This window comes from Pogona vitticeps, chromosome 1 (assembly GCF_051106095.1).
Source record: "Pogona vitticeps strain Pit_001003342236 chromosome 1, PviZW2.1, whole genome shotgun sequence".
In the NCBI taxonomy this organism is placed as follows: domain Eukaryota; kingdom Metazoa; phylum Chordata; class Lepidosauria; order Squamata; family Agamidae; genus Pogona; species Pogona vitticeps.
Window position 1 is genome coordinate 36,107,912 of NC_135783.1, and position 8,314 is coordinate 36,116,225.

Here is an 8,314-nt window from a genome sequence, read left to right on the forward strand (position 1 = left end):
CTTTGTAGTTTAGGTATCTGGTTGAGGGTTCGATTCCCCACTGTGCCTGCTTGACAAGGGCTGGACTAAGTGATCCACAGAGTCCCTTCTAGCTCTGCAGTTCTAAGATTATTCTTACTATTAAGATGGAGGAATTCCTGAAGTGCTGAAAGATACCTGCTTTCTCTCCCTCTGTCTTTTGCAAATTTTTTTGTAATCATCATCATCATCATCTTAGAACTGCAGAGCTAGAGGAGGCCCTATAGATCATCAAATCCAGCCCCTGTCAAGGAGGCACAGTGGAGAACTGAACCCCTAACTTTACACAAAAGCTGAATGTCATGATTTACTTCAATAAACAAAAGATAGAGTCCAATAATCCAGCCCAAGGTCAGAAGCCAGAGAATCAGTCAGAACTAGCAGTAATAATGCTGGAGTAAAGGAATCACAAAGAGAAGTCCCAATCCGGTCCAAGGGTCAAGATAGCTCTAGGAAATATGAAGGCAAGTTGCAGGTAAACACAACAGCCATTTCCTGCACTGATTCATCATGGGAGCCGGCCTCGTATGGGGAGTCCATGCCTTTACATGGCTCTCAGCTGAAGTCCTCAGCTAGAATCCTACAATAATTATACCTTGGTCTCAGCTGAGCCCTTAAGTGAAACACTACACTGAACTGCTGAGTTGGCCATTTTGATGAGCCTGATTCAAACAGCATCTTTATGAATGAGAGCCATGAAGAGGATACTTGCATTCTAATGGAAAGGCCTATGTCATGTGTATTCTGTCAACATATGTCTAAAGTGACAGTTTCATATAGGCAATCATGCTGGCATGAACTAATTCACTTACTCATGTTCTTGACTGTGAAATCTCATGCTACAATAATTTTGTTGCTCTTTAAAATAGCATTGGCATCTTTGCTGCTTTGATTACAATAGAACTCTTCTGGAATTTGCTTCCATGCTCTTTCTACAAAACCATACATTTATGAAGTCCCTGTAGAATGAATTGTAATGTAATCTTGGATTACCACCAGCATGGACTGTATAGCTATTGGGGCGGGGGGGAGAGAGAAATCAGAGTACTGTTGCTGCTGTTAATAGCCAAGCTAATTAAATCAGGCTTTCCAATTTTGGGCTGTCTTTTCCATGCCATTGTCCTCATATCTTCATGGACAGAATTTTAAAATCAACAACTGAGAGGTTGTTATCAGAACAGAGCAGACAGTATCTACTGATAAAAGGTTTGTGGTAATTCATATTTCAGATAAAGGCATTTTAATAGACTAGAGTGATTTTCTTGGGAATTAGCAAGGGCATTGTGGTGTAATTAAGGAAATCAATTAATCACATATGTTTCAGGCAAATGACAGCACTATCTTACCAAGCATCTTCCACCTTTTCCAGTACCCTCCCCGCTTGTACTGTGAGTCTCTAACATGCTGGAAGTATACATCAGTGCAGTTTTTCCCCATCACTTACTGTATTTGCCAGTGCACAAGGCGACAAGCCGTATAAGATGACCCCCCCCAACAGGAGGAGGAGGAAGAGGGGAAATGGGCGGGTTGCGGGCGAGCGAGCGTGCGGCTGGCTCAGTGGCGCGGGGTGGTGGGCAGCCCAGCGGTGGGCTCTGGCCGCTCAGGCATGGCAGGCTGTGCTTCCCTCCATCCAGACCGACTGCCTGCCTGCCTGCCCACCTGCCTTCCTCCCCGGCCAGCGCGGCCCTGCATCATTCAGTGCAGCCGGCGTACCCCACTTGGAGGCATGTTTTTTGGGCCCAAAAAGTTGTCTTGTACGCCAGCAAATACGGTAGTTCTCATTTTGTACTGAGGTGCATCAGATATTCAAGAACACATACATTCTATATTAATTTTCCACCTTCCCCTCTATTCTAGGTAGCATGACCTCGAAACAAGCAATAGGAAAGTAACTGAGGGTCAAACAGGGAAAAATGTATTCCCTGTGATTAACCTTTTTCCTCCAATTCAGGAATTTGCTCAGAGACACATGCCTCAGAATTCAACCTTGCAAGGTATGCTTGAGCATATTTTAAAGCACACAGTCACAAAACAAAAGCAAATCATAGGATACAGAGGTGACAAACAGATACCTTTCACCACTTGAGGGAGCAGTGATTCTAATTATATGCTAAGCATGTTGTCTGTTTGACAATGGGTTTGGTATGAATTCCTGAATAGATATATAATCAAATCACTGATCTGCCAGGAAATCAAATATTTCTCTTTAATAGAAGATACGACTTTCCTATTCATGTCTACTCAGACACAAGCTTTATTGAATCCAGTGGGACTTATTAAGGTAAAATAAAATAAGATCACAGCTGGGGAGGGAAGGACTAGTATGCATTTGTAACCTGTGCTTATTTTGGAATGTCCAAAATATTTTATGAGGGTAGTATCTTGTTCAGTTTACTATGTGCATACCTCAAAATGCAGAAGTAGATATGACACGAATCAGGCATACAGCTAATGACCTACAAGTAACTAGACCTCTTTATGTTATGTAGCTCCATGTCTGCTTGCATTTACTATGCAGTATATTGAACAGTGGCCTAAGCACTGGTGAAGAGAACATAAAGCAGCACCCTCTACTGACAGATTTAATAGCACAATCCCATGTATATTTAATTAAAAGTTGTTAGTTCTTTGAAGCCAGTACACCCAAGACTGTATTATACAATAACAATCCTAAACTCATTTATAAGAGAAAACATTTCACTGAATTTAACGATGTAATATTTGTTTCTGAAGCAACTAGTGCATGGATGCATTGTACATTGCTAAAAATGCTTGAACTGAGAGATTCATAGAGTATGAAGGTCATAAGATGCTGAATAAAAACCACTAGAACAGGTTTTTCTAGTTCCACAGTGGCAAACATGGAAGGTAACATTCCGTTTTTAAATATCTGATATACTTAATATATATGGCTAAGACTTAGCGCCTTGAGGCACAGTGGTTAAACTGCAGTATTATAGTGAAGAATCTGAGTTAGATCCTGGGCTTGAGGTTGACTCAACCTTCAATCGCTCCAAAGTCAGTAAATTGAGGACCTGAATCGCTGGTGTGTGTGTGTGCAATGGGTAGCCTGCATAATTAAATGGCAAATTGCCCACATAGTGCTTTGGGGATTTATATAAGCAGCACACTTTGCTTTGCTTTATTGAAATTAAGAACTGGAAGGATTCATACAAAATTTCTCATTTTTAGTTTAGAAAGACTGCCTCAACACCGTGAGGCAGTATGTTGAGAAATCAGTGTGTCTGACACAGTTCTTGCCTTTAGCACTAGGAAAGACCATAAGTATTTTCCTTTTTGTTAACTTTTCCAATTTTGCACAAAATATCTCTGTGCAAAACTAGTCTCTTTTCCCTTTGCGAACTAAACACACAGGACACACAAAGGGGCTGGCTGAGCGATCAAACAAGTGCACACAATGAAGCCGAAGTTTTTAGCTTTTTCAATGCAATCAAGTGGTCTCAGTGACCAGACAGGCAGGGTATAAATAAAATAAAATTAAATAATTAAATAATTAAATAATTAAATAATTACATACATACATACATACAGACAGACAGACAGACAGACAGACAGAAATACATACATACATACATACATACATACATACATACATACATACATACATACATACATACATACATACATACATACATACATACATACATACATACATACTGTATTTCGTGCAAAAAATTGTAATTTGTACAAAAATATTCTCATAAATCCAAAATCTTTTGCTGAGAACTACAGAAGAAACCTTGATGCTTTGTAGTCGAGACAAGAATTCTCATTCTCATGGGCAAGAACACGAGAATTGAAGGTTTAGTGTACATTCCTAATACAAATCTGAATTAGATTAGCTCCATTGGTTAAAATACAGTGTAAAATGTCTTCTAAAGCATGGTCATTTATTTTGATTTTTTGATTAGCAAAAGCGGGCTGCTTATATACTACCCCGTAGCACATAAGGCACTCTCTGGGAGGTTTCCAAGTTAATTATGTGGGCTTAATCCAACCTTAGGAGGGACGTGGTGGCGCTGCGGGCTAAACCGCAGAAGCCTGTGCTGCAGGGTCAGAAGACCAAGCAGTCGTAAGATCGAATCCACGCAGTGGAGTGAGCTCCCGTCGCTTGTCCCAGCTCCCGCCAACCTAGCGGTTTGAAAGCATGCAAATGCGAGTAGATAAATAGGGACCACCTCGGTGGGAAGGTAACAGCGTTCCGTGTCTAAGTCGCACTGGCCATGTGACCATGGAAGATTGTCTTCGGACAAAACGCTGGCTTGAGCCGGCTACGGCGCTCCCTAGTCACGCTGGCCACGTGACAACGGAAAACTGTCTTCGGACAAGCACTGGCTCTACGGCTTGAAAAACGGGATGAGCACCGCCCCCTAGAGTCGGACACGACTGGACTAAAAATGTCAAGGGGAACCTTTACCTTTACCTTTATGGCTTGGAAACGGGGATGAGCACCGCCCCCTAGAGTCAAACACGACTGGACAAAAATTGTCAAGGGAACCTTTACCTTTACCTTAGGAGGATAGAAGGCTGAGTCAACCTTGAGCCGGCTACCTTGGATTGAACCCCAGGTCGTGAGCACAGTTTTGGCTGCAGTACGGCAGTTTTAACCACTGCATCACAAGGTTCCTTTAGCCTGTCCTGAAGGTAAGTTGTCATTGACATTACCTATTTTACTCTTCTAATGCTCACATTAATTTCAACCCCTAGAATCATTTGTCCAAAGCTTTATGTTCAGGTAGGAGTATGGTCCACTGTGTGCTAAATATTGCCATTTAGGAAAGCAGCTCCCCTGTTAAAGTCAACTCCTCCTGTATTCTTGCTATTAATTGTAATGGTGTGCCTATGTGCTTTTCTATGTTTCCCTTGGATACATTTCTCTGGGACACTCACCGAGATTCTTTAACTGATGGTGTTTACAAAACTGAAATGGAGTACTTAATTATTTCCACAAGTTCTTTGTAAATCTCCTTTTCTTGGCTTAATTCACTTTAGTCCAGTTCTTTTTTAAAAAGCTGCTTTTTCATCTACAGTGGGGTCTCGACTTACGAACGGCTCAACATACGAACATTTCGACTTACGAACCGCTCTCATAGGAATATATGGACTCGACTTACGAACTTAGATTCGAATTACAAACTCTTTTTTTTCCTTTTTTTAAAAGCTAAGTCATCTTAGGTTAAAAGGAAAAAAGAAAAAATATCCCCCTCTAGTGGCAGAAGGCGGAATAGCAGCTTCCCATTAGTTTCTATGGATGAAAAGAGCAGATATGGATTAAATGGTTTTCAATGCATTCCTATGGGAAATGAAGATTCGACTTAAGAACTTTTCGACCTGAGAACTGCCTTCCAATACGGATTAAGTTCGTAAGTCGAGCCCCCACTGTACTTCCTCTCATCAGGCTCCTCCATTTGCACTGACACTTCATTTCTCTTTGAGGACCTAAAACATATTGCCTAATGAACAGTGTACTATCAGATAGCTCCCTTGGGATTTACCCTAGGGATGGACAAATCTATCAGTTTCACTTTCTCCCATGCTCACATTCTTTTTAATCTCAAGCACTTTCTATGGACTGGGATTCTGTCACTGTAACTATATCTGCAGAGTGTGATTTTTGGAAATGCATTTGTCCCTCTATCCCATGGCTCACATGGTTTCCATGTAATCCCTTTCCTCATGTCAAAGCTGTGGGACAGGAGGACGTCTTTAACTATTGAAATCACCCTGCTTGGATGACATTCTGGGTTGTGATTTTCAGTAGTTAAAGATTTCCTCCTCCCATCCCACAGCTTCCATGTGATAAAAGGGATTAAATCTGAGCTGTGGGAACCACAGATCAGAAGTAGGAAATGTTTAATTTCCAAAAATTGCTCTCTGCTCATGATATCATTAGCATTCCACAGGCATAACTGTGCCATCAGGATTTAAGCCTCTGCATTTATGAAGTCATTTGTGAATTCTGAAATATTCTTATTTGGAAACGAGAAAGATCCGAATCAAACTGGTTCATTTAGATTGACCAGATTCAACAGATACAGTGTTTCGCAGCACGGAGAGGGTATCTCCCAGCACGAAGAGTGCCTGCTTGTCAGATAGCTTTTTAAAATGATGAAATTAAACGGAGATGGTAGCAGCACAAACACAGAAGAATACACAAGGATGCAAAGGCAGGCTAAAAATGAAGTGCCCAAAAACCTATGCTGTAGAAAGTGGCTTTGTCTATTTTGGTTTCTCCAACATACATATTTCTAAAAATCTCAAGAGCTTTCTGTCACAGGTGAGAATTTTGGAGAGTTGTTCCAAGAAAACGGGGTGTGTATGTGAAGCATTGTTAGCAGATTCATCCCACAAGACACAGACCTTAATTGCTGGTCCTCCTGGGAGATGCGAGCTGTTACCATTGCCCTCTAGTGAAGGCATGTGAGGCATTGCAATGAGTGGGTTCAGCCATGGTGTACAATTATGTAAATCTAAATAAAAGCACAGCACACCACTTTTGCCTGAATAATCCCCAAGCTTTAAAGTTAATCACTCTTGCTAGGCTCCCACAAAAGCTACATAGAAATAGAATGCAAGCATTATCTGTATTTAAATTTTAAAAAACAAACCGAAAAAAGGGATTATGCTGTTGGCTATACAGTGCAAAATTCGGAAAGGAGTACAACAAGGCTGTATATTGTCTCCCTGCTTATTTAACTTATATGAAGAATACATCATGCAAATACATCATTTCTGGATTGGAGGAATCCCAAGACGGAATTAAGATTGCTGAAAGAAATGTCAACAACCTCAGTTATGCAGATGATACCACTCTGATGGCAGAAAGTGAGGAGGAATTAACAAACCTGGCAAATAGAAGGGGAAGATATGGAGGCAGTGGCAGATTTGACTTTCTTGGGCTCCATGAATACTGCAGATGGTGACAGCAGCCATGAAATTAAAAGACGCCTGCTTCTTGGGAGGAAAGCAATGACACACCTTGACAGAATCTTAAAAATCAGAGAAATCACCTTGCCGACAAAGGTCCGCATGGTCAAAGCTACGGTTTTTCCTGTAGTGATGTATGGAAGTGAGAGCTGGACCATAAAGAAAGCTGACCGTCAAAGAATTGATGCTTTTGAATTGTGGTGCTGGAGGAGGCTCTTGAGAGTCCCCTGGACTGCAAGGAGAACAAACCTACCAATTCTAAAGGAAATCAACCCTGAGCGCTCACTGGAAGGACAGATCTTGATGCTGGCTCCAGTACTTTGGCCATCTCTTGAGAAGAGAAGACTCCCTGGAAAAGACCCTGATGTTGGGAAAGGGTGAAGGCAGGAGGAGAAGGGAATGACAGAGGACGAGATGGTTGGACATTTCATCGAAGCTACCAATATTTATTTTTATTTTATTTATTTCTTTATTAGATTTTTATCCCGCTCCCCTAGACAATGTCTACCCAGTGCGGCTTACATGGATAAAAACACAACAATATAACATGTATAAAAATAATCAAAGACCCGGTTATAACAACATGAATTTGACCCAACTCTGGGAGGCAATGGAAGACAGGAGGGCCTGGCATGCTCTGGTCCATGGGGTCACGAAGAGTCGGACACGACTTAACGGCTAAATAACAACATACAGTGCACAGTGTGTCACCAGTTCTTAATCCCTAAAAAAATAGCTTGGTTGCTGATCTACCACCCTATTCTCTTGTAATACCAGATAAGAAATTCTTACTCTTAAGAGCTGGATAAGTAAGAATATTAGATTGATGAGAAATTTTCTGGGGGTTCTACCATCTTGGAGATGTGTCATAGCTGCAATTTCAAACACAACTAGATTTGGCATGTCTAAAATTCTTAACACCATTTGTTTTCACAAGTGCACATTAAACATTTCTGTCTCAGAGATGCATTTAAAAAATTCACATTTTACAAAGTTATGATTGGCTGCCAGGTAGGTGGGGCTCGTCAGCCTTGGAAGGCAGCTCATCTAGGAAAAGGAAAACTCTGATTTCAAACCTCCACTGCCCTGTGGCTATATCCACACATGGAAACGGCTTCAGGAGTTAACCTAGAGCAAAATCCAGAGCTGGAGTCCCGAAGGCAGCATGTGTCGTTCTGCCAACTCCTGCGACGTTGCTGGAAACAGTTGTATTGGCTCTTGCCTTTCCATTGGACCATTTCAGCAATGTGGACACGGGGGATCTCCTGCTTGGGTAACAGCCTATACTCCATTTTACTTTACCCAGGCTTCATGCTCTGGAGAGAACACTCCTCGATACAGAGCATGT